The 20,000-nt window shown below is 34.8% G+C and overlaps 1 protein-coding gene and 1 long non-coding RNA gene across 2 annotated transcripts in view; one reads left to right on the top strand and one right to left on the bottom strand.

Annotated features, from left to right (window-relative positions):
• LOC137623247 (uncharacterized) overlaps positions 1-20,000 on the bottom strand; it is a 234,255-nt gene that overhangs the window by 112,014 nt on the left and 102,241 nt on the right. The window lies entirely within an intron of this gene.
• The window catches only part of LOC137623245 (transient receptor potential channel pyrexia-like), a 64,175-nt gene that overhangs the window by 15,727 nt on the left and 28,448 nt on the right, over positions 1-20,000 (top strand). The gene's annotated exons all lie outside the window — the stretch shown is intronic.

The following is a 20,000-nucleotide window of genomic DNA, read 5'->3' as shown; positions in this document are numbered from 1 at the left end:
GAATCTCACCTAAAATTTTAAGTCATACAAATTTAAAGAAACATTATCAATACTGAGATCTGGATGTTGAGGAGTCACCGTCCTTGACCTACTTACAATCATACTTTGAGTTTTATTACGATTCAACTTCATACCCCATAATTTGCAACACGCACTAATTTTAGCTAAATCTCTATTAAGGGATTCACAAACCCCAGATCTACATTCAGGGGATGGAATTGATGCAAAGAGAGTAGCGTCATCTGCATATACAACAAGATTGTTTTCTAAGCCAAACCACATGTCATGTGTATATAGTATGAAGTAATGGGCCAAGAACACTACCCTGTACACAAGATATCACACATTCCTATACTCACTATGGTGCCCATCAACAACAACCCTTTGAGATCTATTACTTAAAAAATCAATAATAATGCTAAGAAACGACCCACCCACTCCCACTCCCAACTGTTTGAGTTTGAAAACAAGGGCCTCATGATTAACACAGTCAAAGGCAGCACTAAAATCAAGACCAATCATACGAACTTCCTGACCACAATCAAGGGATTTCTATACAGCATTGGAGATTGTAAGAAGGGCATCACATGTTCCAAGGCCTTTACGAAAACCAAATTGCAAACTTGGGAATAGATGATTACCTTCAGCAAACCTATTAAGACGTTTTGCCAGAAGACGTTCAAAAACTTTAGATAATATGGGAGTTATGGAAATTGGGCGGTAATCAGTGGGACTTGAGCTACCACAAACACATTTACATAGAGGAGTAACATTACCAATTCTCCAACAAGTACTAAAAGCTCCTCTTCTTGCTAACTTGCGCAAAATAACAGATAACTTTGGAGCTAAGAAATCTGCTGTCTTTATAAAAAACAAAGGAAAAATGCCATTTGAGTCTACACCTCCATAAGCATCAAGGTCCATCAACAGAGCTTTAATCTCACGAGATCGAAAAGCTAAACTACTTAGTTTAGCCTCAGGAAAACAGGAATGAGGAAGTTCAAGTTTTTCATTACTCTGTTTACTGCCAAAAACATCAGCCAACAGGGTTGCCTTTTCCTTTGGACAGTGAGTAACTGAGCGATCTGGTTTAAGTAAAGGAGGAACTGTTCCATTTACACCAAAGAGTGCAGATTTAAGGGTAGACCACCATTTATGTTCCTGAGTTGTACCAGAAAGGGTTTCTTTTATGGTTAAATTGTACTCCTTTTCAGTTGAGGCATAAACTCTCTGAGCAAAAGCTCGAAGCTTAGTATAGTTGTTCCAGGTCAAATCTGATCTGTTACCCTTCCAAAGATGATACGCCTCCTGCTTCTCCAAAAAAGCACGTCTACAATCATCATTGAACCACGGTTTGTCCTTCACTCGGTACCTTAGCAAACGAGAATGGATACGCCTATCAATTATGTTGACTAGATTCTCATTCAAAGGGACAACAGGATCTACACTACTATATAATTGTGACCAATTCAAGCACAAAAGATCATGCAAAATCCCATTCCAGTCTGCTTGGGATTTCATATACATTTTACAAGAGTATGATATATCAGGGACAGGCTGCTCAGTCTTCACTACTAATGAAATCAAGGCATGATCAGATGTTCCGACTGGAGAACCAACCTTACTAGTTATAACGCCAGAGGAGTCAGTGTATACGAGGTCCAAGCAATTACCAGACCTGTGAGTAGCTTCATTTATGATTTGCTCACAGCCTGATTCCGAGGCAAAGTCTAAAGCTCTTAAGCCATGGCGATCGGTAGGAGAGATAGAACTTAACTACTCCCTATGGTGAGCATTAAAATCACCAACAAAGACAAAAGAAGCCTTTCTATCATCTTCTTGTATCTAAGCCATAATGGTAAGAAGACAATCGAAGATAGAATCATCCATGTCTGGATTCCGGTAAATGGAACACAAATAAAAGTCCGACGCCTTTGTGCTGCACTGGTCTAGCAACGGCTGATAATGATGACTATATATATACATATATTCATATAATCCACAAATACCTCTTAATATCGAACTCTCTCTCCCTCGGGATCAGAGACCCAAGGGGGAATAAACTTTATGTTAATAGCTTCCGGTTGGCCGTGACTTGCCACCGGGCGACACAGAGAGAAGCTAGGATGCCATGAAACATCAAATCAATCAATCGATCAATCAAACAGAGAGAAGCTCTTATCATAAAGTTTATTCCCCCTTGGGTCTAATCCCAAGAAAAAGAGATTTCGAGATTAAGAGGTATTTAAATGTGCAAAATTATGTGTGTATATATACATATATATACATAATATATATATATATATATATATATAAATACACACACACACACACACACACATATATATATATATATATATATACATATACAGAGAGAGAGAGAGAGAGAGAGAGAGAGAGAGAGAGACATAATTTATACAAATAACCTTAAATTTCGTATCATAAAATTCAAAATGAGTGTTCATTGTGACTACTCCCTTCAATAATGATATGACCTTGAAATAAAATTGAGGTAATTATGATAACACCTTCCGCTATCTGCTCGAAAATCCTTTTATAGTTCCTAATCATTACAATTTAATGCAGTTGTATTATCAAACACAAGCCACATACAGTCTGACACACAAGTGCGCGAGCACGCACTCGCAAAATACAAGAGGCATATGAGAATACGAGGTATAGAGGAAAATCTATATTTGAACAGGGGAGAAAATGTAAATATTGAAATAAAAATTTCAATTATATAAATAGAAACTCCATGCAAAGAAAAGAGCCAAGCACACACACACACAATTCTAAAGAAAATTCTCTTGACAATTCCCCGTCTTTAAGAAGTGGGTCTTTTGTTTACTTCAGAATTATTAGCAGTCACTGCCACATTCACACCTGAATAACAGCCGATTCGCAGATGAAGCCCCATGTGCAGTAAAACTTCCAAAATATTCGTAGCTCTAAAACCTTGTATAGATCTTCCTTTCCTGGTTTTATGAATTTGGACTGGGAATTGGAAAGACATTCATCGCCCCTGTTTAAAGGTTTAAAGGCTGCTCATGAGTGGCGGAGGCAAGGACAATGACACTGCCCTAGCAAGCAGAACAATGCCCTAGAGACTGACCATATATACATATGATCAGCACCCAAACCCCCTCTCCACCCAAACTACGACCAGGGAGGGCCAGGCAATGGCTGCTAATGACTAGGCAAGTAGACCTATAGGCTCCCCCAAAACCCCGCACCCTTAGCTCACAAGAATGGTGAGGATCAGCGACCAAAGAAACTAACGAGTTTGAATGGGAATCGAACCCCAGTCTAGACAGCACGACGGAAGGAAGAGGGAACAGATGTATAGTAGAAGGCTACAAAGTGAGTGAAGTTAAGGATTGAAAAGCGACTGCAGACTTTCAAATAATGCCCACAGTGTACCATTTGAGGTGGATCGATAGCACTACCCCCCTAGGGTGTCCTTGCACTTTTGGATTATAGTCACTTTCCACGAAGAACATTAAATTTAATACTGATCCAACCCTTTTATCTATACTAACATATAATTCACTTTTACTAATCGCCACATTACAAAAGAATCCATTCTAAACTGCTTGAACTAGTTTTTATTCGCATTCAATAACCCCTTCATACGTTACAACAATATCTTCCACAAACATGTCTCTTCCCGTTTCTTACTCCCGGTTCTACCTTTTCGCTAAATTTTGTGACATGCATTCCATTAACCATTAAGTCTGGAAAACCTTAAAAATATTTTAAAACTAAGTATTTTCTGCAGTTTCCTTCCATTAAGCCCAATTAGCATTGTTTTCTTTACAAATAAAGAGAAAGGACCGTGGATGTAGATGCAAAAATTTGGAATAAGGAAAATAAAGTGAATAATGTAATGGAAATAGTTGAAAGGACTAGTTGGCGATAGTGAAGAGAAACTGCAAAAAACTATGAAAGGAAATTCAAATTTGCATATGGACACAGTCGAGAGCAAACATGAAAAAGACTGACGTAATGAAGGTAAATGAAAGAGAGGTAAATAGAGCGATAAATGTGACAGTGAATGGTGATCAATGTTAGGGGTTATTTCTATAAGCATTTAGGAATAAATAATATGAATGATGGTATTATAGTACGTTGCGGAATACCTCAAGCGAAAACAGAAATTTAAGAATGGACTGTTAAGCCAACTTGCTTATGAAAGAGCAATGTAGATATTTAATGCAAATAAAATAAAAAAAGGTCGTAGTTTTTTTAAAGGTTTTACTGATTGCTCTAGTGTCAAGAAGACGGTATTAAACAATTTCTTTAGATACCCACAATATATACACCTGATCATTGGCTAAGCTCCCTTTACACCCAAGTTAGGACTAGGGAGGGCCAAGCAATGGCTACTGATGACTTAGCAAGTTCAAACTTGCAGAGAATGTTTTCATGCTGAACAGGCTGACATAAGTTTCTCTTCATAGTTTATGTATGAAACATCTATTTTTAATCTTGTTACAGTTCGTAATGCTTTTTAATTGCTCATTACCTCTCTAGAAGTTTATTTGTTTCCTTTTTTTCTTTCCTTACAAGGCTATTTTTTCCTGTTGGAGCCCTTGGGCGTATAGCATCCTGCTTTTCCTATTATTATTATTATTATTATTATTATTATTATTATAAACCAAATAAGCCATCCATAGCCAATAAGGACGGCAAGGTTGAGATGAACTGTTGAGGAGTAGTATAGGAATTTGAAAGGGCGAGACTAGTTGAGAGACTTCAAGAGGTAAAAAGGCGACCAGAGTATTTTGAGAGTTTGGAGAAAAATCATATTACCTAACAAGTCTAAGACCGCATGAGGAGACAAACCCCTCAAAACCTGGAAAGAGTTAACAGGTGGCGTGAGTATAAGCTTGTTAGGGGGTCGACGTGCGGGAAGTTTCCAACATTAGGGGTTCATCCAGGTTTCAGAAAATTAATTACGGTTATTTTAAGGACTGGTAGTTCTTTTTTTTTTTTTTTTTTTTTTTTACTGGAGCCCCTGCCTGTTACGAGAAATGGCAGAAGCATTAACAAGATCGCAGTACTATTAGTTAGTTGGTCGTCTAAATCACGCAATTGGGTTTGGCAAGTACTTGTATGGGTCACCAACATAACAAAACGCACCCCTTGAGATGAATGGGCGATTGCATAGGGGTAGCAGTCTCACCCTATAAATACCTGATACTTGTGTGTGTGTGTGAGAGAGAGAGAGAGAGAGAGAGAGAGAGAGAGAGAGAGAGAGAGAGCACTGCGGGAGTGCAAAGACTGCACCATCTATAAGAGAAGCCCTCGCAACCTGTTTGAGCAAATAAAGGGTGGATAACTTAGACGTCATGATAGCAAATAACACAAGAGACCACTGCAAGGTTATTGAAATTCACCAACGTCGCAGGACTCCTTAAAAGATGCCAAACAAATATGCGTTCTGTAAATATTTTTTTTTTTTTTCTTTTTTTTTTTTTTAAAAGATAATCATGTCAAGGATGACGAGACAAGTTAAAAGCAAAACTTATCTTTATTTTTGAAGCTTGGGAATCAACGATTTTATGACTATTTCCTATAATGAACGAATGCAATACATAAAACTTCAAGCACACACATAAACGGATGTCTCGCATTAAATCGACTGTCTTCAAGGGATGAACGGCGCATAAAAACTAAACACAAAGAAACCAAATGTTTTGAACGTCATTAATTCATCCTTGGTCTCTGATGAATATGGCAGGAGGGATGTGACTTGAGTACTTACAAGGATTATAAAATGTAAGTGTGGAAGAGCATCGTGCACAGGATTAAATAATCAGCAACATCTAAAGTTTGTCACCATTATAAAGAACTGATTCCACAGTCTCTCCTTTTCAAGCACTGACCTTGACAGAACTCTCAACGCATCTACAATTGTTTTCGGGTCTTCACAGGCATACGGTAATTGCTCGTTTTTTTTTCTCATCAACAACTACACACACACAATACACACACACACACACACATACACATACACACACCCATATATATATATATATAAACATACACGTAAATACATACATATACATACATACATACATACATATATATATATATATATATATACACACATAAATACATATATATACATACATACATACACACATAATATATATATATATATATATATATATTCTTCAACGTATCTGTCTAAATCAAACGTCTTCCTTCTTCAACCATACATACTAAAAATCCTTACATTATTCCTTATTTCCATATAGTTTTATAACTAATTTTGCTTACGTTTACTCCCAACTTTCTCCTCTTACAAACACTTTAGGCTCTTCTACTAGTTTATGTAGGTTTTGTTTACTATACCCAGTCAGCACATCCATCCGCAAACATCAGTCTCTACTCTATTCACGACCCTTTAATTCCTCTCTCTCTCTCTCTCTCTCTCTCTCTCTCTGGCTACTTTTCGCATCAAACCATCCATAAGATAACCTTGTCACAAGAGTCATTTTCACACAAAATCAGCCTTTCTCTCATAAGTGCTGGGATCATAATAAGCGTTTGCTTGGTTAGAGTTCTTTTAACCTATGCCACACTACTCAATTTCCTCCACAATGTATCACTATCCATGTTATCTCGTGTTACTTATATTGGTCGCGTATGCTACATACAGCCATGTTTACATCTAATCTTTTTTACTTAACTCTTTTGTAATGAACACTGATAGACATAAAGTACTCTTTTGTGTAAACCTTTAGTGTTCTACATTCTGTCTATCGCAATCAACTAATCAATGAAACTATTTATGAATATATGTATATGTATAATATATATATATATGCATATATAAATATATACATAGATATATATATGCACATATATATACATAGATATATATATGCACATATATATATATATATATATATATTCATTTATATATAAATATATATATATATACAATATATATATATATATATATAAATATATATATATATTTATATATATATATTATATATATAAACACATTTTATAAATACATATACATATATATATATATATATATATATAATGATTAATGTGAAGGATGTGTGTGAGCTTAGGCAACAAAACGCAGCGACATTTTCACCTTGTTTACTGCAGATAAGGAAGCCCTTCCGTTGTGTGGGTTATCCGGATACAATCTGGAATTAGGCGACACGGTTCGTTGAGCATTTTGAGCAAAATGATTTAGAGGGACTGAAATTCATTTGTTGCATACAGAGTGGCTTCTAAATTAAGACACTTCTCCTGGCAGTGAGAGATGATGATGGGGAGAGAGAGAGAGAGAGAGAGAGAGAGAGAGACTCTCACGCTCTCATATATATATATATATATATACATAATTATAATGTAATTTCAAAAATGTCAAACACACACATTATAAATATATATATATATATATATACACACACATATATATATATATATATGCATACACACACACACACACACACATATATATATATATATATATATGAATGAGTTAGTGATAGTCTGACGCATTAACTCCTACTTTAGTGTGATTATAAATTTAGGACGCATGAAAGACCTTGGGCGTAGCTGTACCTAAATGCTTTCAGAATAAAAATAATAGTGATTCTGCGCGTTTTCGCTTTTGAAGTATGATGTGTGGCAATAGACACGTTATATTTCTACCGTATGATTTGAGTACTGAACAGCGTTAGTCCGCAAGCATTCTTACCCCCCCCCCCCCCCACAAAAAAAAAAAAAAAAAAAAAAAAAACCCGGGTGCAGATCTCCGCCACGGCAACTTATTTCTCGAAACCAGCATGCCTTTCCTAGAATCAGTTTAGACCGTAGACGTATTTGAAGTCTGTGACAACCATAATCGAACCTGGGCTTAAGGTTTGGTTTAATTTGGTCGACCGTTTGCACGACCTTGACCTTAACCTTTGATTTAGGACTTTCAAAATTGAATCACTTCCACGACTCAATATAACAATTAATCCCTGAAAGTTTCACAACTCTGAGAAAAATTGTGGTCAGGGAGTTCTTCACAAACAAACATACAGACAAACAGGGGCGAAAACATAGCCTCTCAACTTTGTTAGAGGTAAAAAATATAAAATCAAATATCGTTCCATGTGAAATAATAAAAGATTTGGCATTTTCTTTGAAAAGCAGAATGAAAATCAAACGAAAGTAAATCGTGGATATATTGGAACACTTCAAAACTTACACCGTCATTTCATAAGACTTCATCGGAATAAAAAAGTTTTCCCTGGGGGAAAGTATAAAGCCTCTCCTTCCAAAACCAGTTATCAGTCAGGAGGTCAATCAAGGTGGAGTTAGTTCGCTACATCCAAATGCGAGTGAAACGTCTCAGAAATTTCTCAACGATTTATTGCCAAAGTTGTAATCTTTATGAAATATTACCACTTTCACCTGATAAACAATTCCCAATCTTGTAATTGAGTTTGTAATTTTTTTTTTTTCAGGGAAAAGACCGATCGGCCTTCAAGCAAAGAATGGAACATTTCTATGACAAAAGGAATTATTTAGGCTCAAAAAAAAAAAAAAAAAAAAAAAAAAAAAAAAAAAAAAACCCTTCCAGAGCCTATTCGCATAAAAAACCAAAGGAATATGTCGTTGCCCTTTGATAAAAACACTTAATAACGTTTTACCTCAAAACCCTGTTAAATGTGGTCGGGATCCTTACAAAAAAACACGGATTAGAAAACAACTTCGTCCTATCTCCAACGCAACACACTATATTTCTGATAAATTTTGCAGATTTATACATTTTTTTCATATTCAAATTAGCTATACATTTTTGATACATTAATGTCTTGATTCTCTTAGCGACCTCGGGATCAGAGCCCCAGGAGAAATCACACAAAGACAATAGCTTTTGACCGGCCGGGAATCGAATCCTGGTCCAGGAAACTTGTATAAACAGTGACATACCACTTGGCCACGAAGAAAGAGTTTTCTTCGTGGCCAAGTGGTATGTCACTGTTTTATACAAGTTTCCTGGACCAGGATTCGATTCCCGGCCGGTCAAAAGCTATTGTCTTTGTGTGATTTCTCCTGGGGCTCTGATCCCGAGGTCGCTAAGAGAATCAAGACATCAATGTATCAAAAATATATGGCTCATTTGAACACTATATATATACACATATATATATATATATATATATATGTAGTATATATATACATACATACACACACACATATATATATATATATATATATGTATATATATATATTGTACATACATATAATATATATGTGTGTATGTGTGTGGTATGTGTACACCATTTCATTCAAATATATGCAAGTCATGAACGTCAAAGACAGGCCTTGAATGAGCATGTATTTACAAATGCGGAAAATCCCGGCCACTCGTAGTACAAAAAATATTTTAGACAGTTATGTAGAAGGAAGGAAGCTGGAATGAAAGTATAGTTAGAGTAGAGAGTTAATAAGTGAAATCAGCAAGAATGCATACAGTGCACAGTGTGAGGTGCACTGACAGCATTAAGCCCCCTGCTATGGGGGTGCACTTGTATTTGTAGCCTGTAACGAAACTTACAAAGCTAGGGAGCTCGTTTCTATTCTGTAATACGTTACAGTATAAGCATTGCAAATCATACTCTCTCTCTTTGACTCCTATCCAGATCCTTAAATTATCTCTCCAATCTTAGGTAAAATATGGAGGCAGAAAAGTCACAATGTTTAATTGAGGTTGATGGAGACGCTGGGAGGAACCCGTGATTTTAGTTTACTTAGATGCATATTATTATTATTATTATCATTATTATCTACGCCTATTACCGCAAAGAGCTCAAAGGATTCATTGGCTAGATTCATTGAAGGATAACCAGTCCTTTGTGATGCGCTGTGCCTATCTAACTAAAGCATGTGACCCCTGCCGGTCCATACTAGTTCCAGTCAGATCAACCGTCAGGCATCGAGAGTAGAATCTGAAGAGACAGTTTTTCTATCTCCTTAAACCCAATATGTCACCTTGCTGCCAGTAACTTCATCGACATTTAGGGGGCATTTCCTCCACACCCAAAGTTATCGTTACTCATCCGCTTATATAACTGTTGGCAAAACATGGATTGATAAGATATACCGCCTACACGGTAAATCTATTATATACTGTATTGTGTATGTGTATATATATATATATATATATATATATATATATATATATATATATATATATATATATATATATATACAATTATACATTATATATATGTATATATAAAATATACATAATGTATATATAGATATATATATAAATGAACATGTGCAAGGCAACATATAATGAGAATGACATAAGGCAACTAAATGCTTGCAGATAGCTGCTTCAAAACACCCCAAAAGGGAGAGCAGAAAACCAAAATCACGGATAATTAATAATTACTGAAACAGCAAGTCAGTTCACGGACAGATCTTACTCATAAGCGCATGAGATATAACAGTATATAATTCCACAGGCTGTGTGGATGAAATACAAAATAGAAATTACTGTAGTGCAAGAAGTAAGATGACCAGGACATATTGAATTAAGAACTGGTGGAATATTAGGCGAATACTAACTCCTGTTACAATAGAAAAGGACAAGGTGCCTGCAAGGAAATTGTTGGTTTCTTTATGCATAAGAAATTTGCAATCACAAGTGACGCCTTTTACTCCAATAATTAAAAGAATTTTCAGGAATCACCCTAAGAGCCAGAGTTAAATGTGAAAATAGTAATATTATGATCCCCTACAATGATATACCTGTAAGATGATGCAGATTGTCTGGGTATAAAATAGGGATTCCTATTGGAGACTTTCAAGTCAAAGGAAGCAGAGCTATAGATGCTTTTGAGCTCTCTCTCTCTCTCTCTCTCTCTCTCTCTCTCTCTCTCTCTCTCTCTCTCTCTCTCTCTCTCTCTCTCTCTCTCATCAAAAAAAAAAAAAAAAAAAAAATTTGAAAAGTATAAGATTTTTTTCTAATCATCAATATACATAATCAGATTTGGATGTCACCAGAAGGGGGAAACCTTCAATAAAATTGATGATATAATGTTCAAAACTAAACAGAGTAATAAATAGTAGTAAATCATAGATTTGAAAAAAATGAAGGGGAGAATGACATGGATATTAGACTTCGCAATATAGTCAAAATTATTGATAAAACTATGCGAAACAATTGGAACGATATGAACCACAAGGAAAAATTACTGTTACGAAGGTGAATCTAAGAGATTTAACATAGGAAGTCACCGAACTCGGATGACTTGTTTCAGTGATACATAAGCAGAATCTGATATACAACAAGTGACCAACTAAACGGTTATCAAGAAGAGAGAAAGGGAGAACACCAGATGAAGAAGAGAGAAAGGGAGAACACCAGATGAAGAAGAGAGAAAGGGAGAACACCAGATGAAGAAGAGAGAAAGGGAGAACACCAGATGAAGAAGAGAGAAAGGGAGAACACCAGATGAAGAAGAGAGAAAGGGAGAACACCAGATGAAGAAGAGAGAAAGGGAGAACACCAGATGAAGAAGAGAGAAAGGGAGAACACCAGATGAAGAAGAGAGAAAGGGAGAACACCAGATGAAGAAGAGAGAAAGGGAGAACACCAGATGAAGAAGAGAGAAAGGGAGAACACCAGATGAAGAAGAGAGAAAGGGAGAACACCAGATGAAGAAGAGAGAAAGGGAGAACACCAGATGAAGGAGAGAGAAAGGGAAAACACCAGATGAAGAAGAGAGAAAGGGAGAACACCAGATGAAGAAGAGAGAAAGGGAGAACACCAGATGAAGAAGAGAGAAAGGGAGAACACCAGATGAAGAAGAGAGAAAGGGAGAACACCAGATGAAGAAGAGAGAAAGGGAGAACACCAGATGAAGAAGAGAGAAAGGGAGAACACCAGATGAAGAAGAGAGAAAGGGAGAACACCAGATGAAGAAGAGAGAAAGGGAGAACACCAGATGAAGAAGAGAGAAAGGGAGAACACCAGATGAAGAAGAGAGAAAGGGAGAACACCAGATGAAGAAGAGAGAAAGGGAGAACACCAGATGAAGAAGAGAGAAAGGGAGAACACCAGATGAAGAAGAGAGAAAGGGAGAACACCAGATGAAGGAGAGAGAAAGGGAAAACACCAGATGAAGAACTCTGAAATATGACGCAACACTGGATGAGGAAACGTCACCAAAATAGAGAAATTTGACAAGATGAGATACAAGAAGCAGAAATTTTGAAGTTCTTTTTTTTTTATTATTAATTGAAGCATGAATTTCACTGGAATTGGAGGGTTTACAATGCGCCGTAACACACCTCGGCCATAAAATCATATGAAAAAAGACGAAGGATTAATCTGTGGTGATTAGAATCATTTAAAACTCAACACAACCTAAATATTACAGGAGTACAAGGCGGATAAGAAAGAAACAAGAGAGAGACTTATCAAACGTACACATTGAAAATAAGATTTTCAGATAACATAGTTCTGTTTAGTGAATCGTGGGAGGAACTGCAAAAGATGATAGATTTGAGTATATAAGCAGAAATGTAGGGTTGAAAATGAATATGAGCAAAAATAAGATAATGTTCAAAGCTTTTACATCGAGTTTGAGCTCCTGAATAAATCATTACCAGCAATAAAATGAATTAATACATATTTTCATTCTTCCAATTCTTTTTTCCACTAGCGAAAATTGCTGACTAACGCATGAAGTATTGACACCTGAGTAGTAGTAGTAGTAGTAGTAGTAGTAATAGTGTCTAAGCTACAACCCTAGTAAGAAAAGCAAGATGCTATAAGCCCAATGGCCCCAACACGGAAAAATAGCCCAGTGAGGAAAGTAAATAAGGAAATAAAAAAATATATGAGAAATAATTAACAATTAATAAAATATTTTATAAAGAGTAAAAACATCAAAACAGATATTTCATATGTAAACTATAAAAAGACTAAACAAACTGCAAGTTTGAACTTTTGAAGTTGTACCGATTCAACTACCCGATTAGGAAGATCATTCCACAACTTGGTCACAGCTGGAATAAAACTTCTAGAATATTGTGTAGTATTGAACTTCATGATGGAGAAGGCCTGGCTATTAGAATTAACTGTCTGTCTAGTATTACAAACAGGATAGAACTGTCCAGGAAGCTCTGAATGTAAAGGATGGTCAGAATTATGAAAAATCTTATGCAATATGCATAATGAACTAATTGAACGACGGTGCCAGAGATTAATATCTAGATCAGGAATAAGATTTTAATAGAATATAGGCTCCTGTCCAACAAATTAAGATGAGAATCAGCAGCTGAAGACCAGACAAGAAAACAATATTCGAAACAAGGTTGAATATTAGAATTAAAACACTTCTTAGAATAGATTAATCACCGAAAATCTGGAAAGACTTTTTCAATAAACTAATTTTTTTGAGGAATTAAAGAAGAGACAGACCTAATGTGTTTCTAAAAAGTAAATTTGCTGTCGAGAATCACACCTAAGATTTGAAGAGATCTGTTGACATCCAGCTGTGCGTCACTAAACCGAAATTTAAATCGATTAAACGTGATGGGCGCAGGTTTATCGAAAGAGCATTACAAATATCAAACTTGCCTCGTTTAAGAAGGACGATATACCGTATAACGAAGTAACGCTAAATTTTACGCCAAATTTGTTTACAAGAAAAATCCCACAAGAACGCGATTCAAAACGTGAAATTTAGAGCTAAAAATAACTAAATATAGGTAGTAGGTTTGTCAGGGCACCAGCCACCCATTGAGATACTACCGCTAGAGTTATGGGGTCCTTTGACTGGCCAAACTGTACTACATTGAATCCTTCTCTGGTTACGGTTCATTTTCCCTTTGCCTACTCACACCGAATAGTCTGGCCTATTCTTTACATATTCTCCTCTGTCCTCATACACCTTACAACACTGAGATTACCAAACAATTCTTCTTCCTCCAAGGGGTTAACTATTGCACTGTAATTGTTCAGTGGCTACTTTTCTCTTGGTAGGGGTAAAAGGTACTTTAGCTATGTTAAGCAGCTATTCTAGGAGAAGGACATTCCAAAAGCAAATCATTGCTTTCTAGACTTGGGTAGTGCCATAGTCTCTGTACCATGGTCTTCCACTATCTTGGATTAGAGTTCTCTTGCTTAAGGGTACACTTGGGCACACTATTCTATCTTATTTCTCTTCCTCTTGTTTTATTAAAAGTTTTTATAGTTTATATAGGAGATATCCATTTTAATGTTACTGTTCTTAAAATACTTAATTTTTCCTTGTTTTCTTTCCTCAATGGGCTATTTTCCCTCTTGGAGCCCCTGGGTTTACAGCATCCCGCTTTTCCCACTAGGGTTGTAGCTTAGCCAATAATAATAATAATAATAATAATAATAATAATAATAATAATAATAATAATAATAACAAAAATGTTAAAAACAAAAGGCAAAACGTGAAATTTACCAAAAATCTTTGCATTAAAAAAAAAATTATTAAAATTGCCAAAGAACGACGGTCAAAATGTCAAACTATGAGTTAGAAGTCAGCAAATAATACAGTAAACATTAGGAAATTATAAGACCGATACTCTGTTAATTATATGTGAGCATATTCACGATACAGTCGGCTTTGAATCAGCTGATACCAAACCAAAATAAAAATAAAACACTTGTTAATAGCTGTTGTTAAACTGCAACTTAAACTGATAATAGAAAAGAACAAAAATGTTTAAATGAAGCTCAGTTGACATCGTAAACAATGATTCTATAAATACTTTTTTTTTTAGTATACATACGTTACTTTGTCGGCTAAATCATGAGATCAACTGACGAAATCGAATGCCGTGCTTCCAGTCGAACATTGATTTAAGGAGAGCAGAAATTTATTGTGCATGTAGCATTTAATTAATACTTTTAAAGGAAACAGATATTTGTTTCTTATTCTATATGCACGTATTGTGAGAGAGAGAGAGAGAGAGAGAGAGAGAGAGAGAGAGAGAGAGAGAGAGAGAGAGAGAGAGAGAGAGAGAGAGAGAGAGAGAGAGAATCAGCTGATATCGAACCCCCAATTCATAATATACTGATGTTAATTTCATTCTTAAACTCAAGAGTTTTGAAATGTAATAAAGCATGGCTAATGGTTATTTATTTAAAGTAAAATACAGTTTATTAAATTAAAATAAGCGGATGTTTATGTGTATGTGTGTTTGTGTATATACCATTGTTCTATAGTCTTGGGAAGTGCCATAGCCTCTGTACTATGATCTTCCACTGTCTTAGGTTAGAATTCTCTTGCTTGAGGGTACACCCAGGCACGCTGTTCTGTCTTGTTTCTCTCCCTCTTGTTTTGGTAAAGTTTTTATAGTTTATGTGGGAGATATTTGTTTTGGTGTTGTTAATATTCTTAAACATTTTATTTTTCCTAGTTTCCTTTCTCACTGGGCTATTTTCCCTGTTGGAGCCCCTGCTTTTCCAACTATGGTTGTAGCTTAGCAAGTAATAATAATGATAATAATAATAGTTGAAGGGGTCATATTGACTTCATTTTAGGGATGATGTGGCCTGATTGGTGATGTTTCGGCTTGGTGTTCGCCAGACGGAGGTTCGTGTCCCGCTCAGACTAGTTAGTTCCTTTAGTGTATGCAACCTTACCATCCTTTTAAGCTAAGGATGGGGGATTTGGGAGAGCCTATAGGTCTACCTGCTGAATAATCAGCAACTATTACCTGGCTCTCCCTGGTCCTAGCTTTTATGGAGAGTGGGCTTGGGAGCTGATCATATGATGTATGGTCAGTCTCTAGAGCACTGTCCTGCTTGCTAGAGCAATGTCACTCTCCCTTGCCTCTGCCCTTCATGGGTGGCCACGGAAACATATCTACCAGAAATGAAAGACATTAATCCATTTCTCTTAACATATTACTAGCAAGAATACATATCTTGGAAACTTTTCATACTATATACACATGACATATGGTTTGGCCTAGAAAACAAGCTTGTTGCATATGCAGATGATGCTACTCTCTTTGCATCAATTCCATCCCCTGAATGTAGATCTGGGGTTGGTGAAGCCCTTAATAGAGATTTAGCTAAAATTATTGCATTGTATAAATTATGGGGTATGAAGTTGAATCGTAATGAAACTCAAAGTATGATTGTAAGTAGGTCAAGGACAGTGCCTCCTCAACATTCGGATCTCAGTATTGATAATGTTTCTTTAAATTTGTATGACTCCTTTAAAATTTTAGGTGTGATTCTCGACAGCAAATTTACTTTTGAGAAACACATTAGGTCTGTGTCTTCTTCAAATGCACAAAAAATTGGTTTACTGAGAAAGTCTTACAAGATTTTCGGTGAACAATCTATTCTGAAGAAGTGTTTTAATTCTTTCATTCTACCTTGTTTTAGATATTGTTCTCCTGTCTGGTGTTCGGCTGCTGATTCTCATCTTAATTTGTTGGACAGAAGCTTACGGTCTATTAAATTTCTAATTCCTGATCTAGATATTAATCTTTGGCATCGTCGTTCAATTAGATCATTATGCAAATAGCATAAGATTTTTCATAACTCTGACCATCCTTTACATTCAGATCTCCCTGGACAATTCTATCCTGTTCGTAATACTAGGCAGGCAATTAGTTCTAATAGCCAGGACTTCTCCATCATGAGGCTCAATACTACACAGTATTCTAGACGTTTTATTCCAGCTGTTACCTAGTTGTGGAATGATCTTCCTAATCGGGTAGTTGAATCAGAAGAACTTCAAAAGTTCAAAGTTGGAGCAAATGTTTTTATGTTGACCAGGCTGACATGAGTCTTTTTATAGTTTATATATGACATATCTGTTTTTGACGTTCTTAATAGTTTATATAGGACATATCTGTTTTGACGTTGTTACTGTTTTTAGAATGATTTATTGTTAATTTATTCTCATCATTTATCTATTTCCTTATTTCCTTTCCTCACTGGGCTATTTTTCCCTGTTGGAGCCCTTGGGCTTATAGCATGTTGCTTTTCCAACTATGGATGTAGCTTGGCTAATAACAATAAAAATAATAATAATAATAATAATAATAATAATAATAATAATAATAATAATAATAATAATACATTCCTCTAAACCATTTGAAATAATTATATGTCTCTGAAATACATAACTCTAATAGGAAATAAAATATGGGTGACATTTATAGCTAATTTGATAAATTTCTTTTAAACATAGCATTACTAATTGATATATTTCTGTGAAACATATAACTTATGTCGACATAATATTAAATTAACCCTAGAAGGGAAACTAGCCTATGAATCTTATGAATCTCAAGTTAATAGATATAAATATACAGTATATATATATATATATATATACATTTATTTATATATATAAATATATATATATATATATATATATATATATATATATATATATATATATATATATATATATATATATATATATATATACAGATATATATATATATATACATATATATACACATTTATTTATATATATATATATATATATATATATATATATATATATATATATATATATATATACATACATATATATATATATATAGATATATATATATACATATATATACATATATATACATATATATATATATATATATATATATATATATATATATAGATACATATATATACATATATATATATATATACATATATATATATATATATATATATATATATATATATATATATATATATATATATATATATATATAAATTTAAATAGTCACAGGAGTATTCATGAATATCTAAAAAAAATTTAGCTTCAATATTTGTTAAACTATTTGAAAAACATTAAATTCTTTCATGTGAAAATATATCGGCAATGCCTATACACCTCTCTCAAACATTGCACTAATATTGTAGTTCATAGGAACATAGAACTTTTGTTCTTAAACATGTTTTTAAACATAACGCTCAAATAAGTATCCATCTATTGCAATCATAAATATTGTTCTTATAAATACTAATTCCCAAACACACCTAATAAAACTAACACACACACACCCGAGAATTCCAGCCAAAGGTCTCGCTCATCAATACTTAGACACAAAGCTTTTGCATGATTGAATGTATGACCAATGTAGTTAGGCATGTCTCTCTCTCTCTCTCTCTCTCTCTCTCTCTCTCTCTCTCTCATATATATATATATATATATATATATATATATATATATATATATATATATATATATATATATATAAAAAAAAAACCTAAACAAGATTATCTAAAGTCTAAACTTACAAAGTCGGTACCCCCATTTTACGTTGTCTAAACATGAATACCATTATGGCTGTAGCGGCACCATGTAAAAAAAAAAAACTGGTAAATTTTTTTTTTTTTTTTTTTGACCTTGCACAAATTCCAAGTCTTCTAGAACTGCAATAAATATTGAAAGTGAGAAAAAATAAAGGTAAAAACTATCTTGACTAAGCCTAATGGTATAAATGAAAACTATTTACCCAATATCAATAACAGCATAATTTACGGTGTACTTCAATCTAATAACTAGAGGGGCACTCAGTAGGGCGCAGACCTCCGCCGCGGCAGCTTATTTCTCGACCTCTTGCTCGACCTTGACCTTGACCTTTGACCTTAATGTGTGTTAATTGGCGTGGATTTTCATACACTCGTATATGAACCAAGCTTGAAGTCTCTGTGACAACGAAGTCCAAACTTATGGCTGATTACGTTAATTGGACATTGGCCTGACCGTGGCATTGACCTTCGACCTTGACCTTCCATAATTTAATCTTTTTCAGCTTTTCACATTACAGTTAATCCCTGCAAGTTCCATCACTCTACGATTAAAACTGTGGCCAGGGAGCTGTTCAGAAACACAAACACATACAAACAAACACAAAAACAAGGGGTAAAACATAACCACCTTCCAACTTCTTTGGCGGAGGTAATTACATTTTCAGATCCTGAAATCTTAATAAACCTCTAGACCTTTGATTCAAGTTAATGGAATAAAAAAAATAACCTATTTTTCCTTAAGTATTTGGACTGAGAAGGTACAGGAATGTTTGTAGGTGAATAGAAGCAATATAATCCACAGTTAATGTAGATGTTTTGGAAATAAGGGGGACCATTGCTTAACTATGGTTCGCATTTTAATGGAGTTGCTCCACTGGCTGCGGTACGTGAGCCGGATAGCTAATGTTCTTCAACCTTGGCGTGCGTCTTAGTCTTTGCAAACTCTTGCTCGAACAATGCCCTCCAACATCTCTTCACTAAATTCTCTAATTGACGATGCTATATCTCTATATACATTACTTTTGTGTTATTAGCAATGAATTTCCTTGCATTTGATCTAAAGTTTCTACTCTACCTTGTTTTACTCTTTGATGGCATTATATTATTTACACTTTCTCATAAAAAAGACAACAACAATAATAATGATAATAATCTAATGTGAAGCATAACTTGCACCTAGATATCTTACACCCGTAATTCATTAGACACACTGAAGACTCCTATACAGTATAATCAAGGGGTAAGGTGTGTAAAGTTCAAAGTTGCCCCGCCCCCATTTTCTCTCTCTCTCTCTCTCTCTCTCTCTCTCTCTCTCTCTCTCTCTCTCTCTCTCTCTCTCTCTCTCTCTCTCTCTCACCCTTTATCATCACCCTTAAGAGTTTATAGACTTTAATTATAGGGCTTTTTTATTTATAAATTGGAAGGACCAAACACAACCATTAGGCGAACTCTGCCAACAATCGCATATCAGACGGAAAATGTGATTGTGCTGGACGATACTCTCATAATAATAATAATAATAATAATAATAATAATAATAATAATAATAATAATAATAATAATAATAATAATAATAATAATAATAATAATAACAACAGAGACGGGAGAACACAGGAAAGCGACGCAAAAAAAAAAAAAAAAAAAAAAAAAAAAAAAAAAACTGGACTATTGATCAAGGCAG

This window comes from Palaemon carinicauda, chromosome 30 (genome assembly GCF_036898095.1).
Source record: "Palaemon carinicauda isolate YSFRI2023 chromosome 30, ASM3689809v2, whole genome shotgun sequence".
Lineage (NCBI taxonomy): Eukaryota > Metazoa > Arthropoda > Malacostraca > Decapoda > Palaemonidae > Palaemon > Palaemon carinicauda.
Note: the sequence above shows the minus strand (reverse complement) of the source record. Positions and strands in the feature narration are given on the sequence as shown.